The 1,289-nt window shown below is 35.5% G+C and overlaps 1 protein-coding gene across 1 annotated transcript in view; it reads right to left on the reverse strand.

Annotated features, from left to right (window-relative positions):
• LOC106874665 (uncharacterized) overlaps nt 1-1,289 on the reverse strand; it is a 13,940-nt gene that overhangs the window by 5,362 nt on the left and 7,289 nt on the right. The gene's annotated exons all lie outside the window — the stretch shown is intronic.

A 1,289-nucleotide genomic window follows, 5' to 3' on the forward strand; every position in this document is an offset into this window, starting at 1 on the left:
GGTAAAAATGAAAATATATAAAACTTATAAAAAAGATACCAATAAAATAAAATTTTAAAATTATTTGAACATACACATCAATTACAGGAGGATAACGATAAGACATATTAAGTGTTAAATGTAAGGTAAATGATTAAGAATTATTTAAAATATATAAAGAAGTGTATTTTAGATATAGATTTTTAAAAAGTTAAAATTGTAAAAAATATAAAGTATACAGTGAGATATATAAAAGTCATTAGAAACAGCCATAATGTTTTCATACCTGTACTTCTATAATCACTCATTTATAATCACTCATTTATAATCACTCATTTATAATCACTCATTTATAATCACTCTTCTATAATCACTCACTTCTATAATCACTCATACAAACTGGTCAGCCTACGACCCAGTTTTTGGAAATACTCCTTAAAAACGGCAAGGGACAAGTTACATCTGTTAACAAGGGATACATTGATACTACCACCATTGGCCACACTGTCTCCAGCCCTGTTGATTTATGTTCTGCCATTTTCCCAAATCTTACAACGGAATACTACATAAAACCAGACTGGCTTCATGACAGGGTTGTTGTTGCACCTACAAATGCAGCTGTCAACACTCTTAACTATCATTTACTCAGTCAGTTACCTTCTCAAAAATGTTGTTACAGATCATTTGACACCGTTACTGACCTTGATCACACTTTCTGACAGAATTTATCAACTCCCAAGATCCTCCAGGACGTCTCCATGAACTTCACTTAAAAGTCGGTTGGCCTGTCATCCTCCTATGCAATCTAACTGCACCCACACTATGCAATGAACCTCGTTTTGCAGTCAAACGTTTTTGAAGCCCAGATTATCATAGGACATGGCAAAAACAATACCGTTTTCATTCCAAAAATTCTGCTAAACCCAACAGACTGCTCCTACCCTATGCAAAGGCTTCAGTTCCCTCTCAAACTCAGCTTCACCATGACAATTAACAAAGCACAAGGTCTGTCACTGAAAGTTGTCAGATTGGACCTTCGATCATTGTGCTTTTCTCATGGACAGTTCTTTGTCGGTTGTTCCAGAGTTGACCATCCAGACAACATATTCATCTATGCTCTTGAAGGAAAACCCCAAAATATTGTATACAAAGCAGCCCTACAGTAGTTATTCCTCTACTGCATTCTTCACATCTACACCAGACTGTAGCCATTAGCAATGAGACTTCCTGCATTGCCATTCCATTGATATTTTGCTTCATTTCCCTGACTGCTGTTAACAGTACATTACCTTCAATGACCCTTCTTACTT

Source organism: Octopus bimaculoides, unplaced genomic scaffold (genome assembly GCF_001194135.2).
Source record: "Octopus bimaculoides isolate UCB-OBI-ISO-001 unplaced genomic scaffold, ASM119413v2 Scaffold_43180, whole genome shotgun sequence".
NCBI classification, from domain to species: Eukaryota; Metazoa; Mollusca; class Cephalopoda; order Octopoda; family Octopodidae; genus Octopus; species Octopus bimaculoides.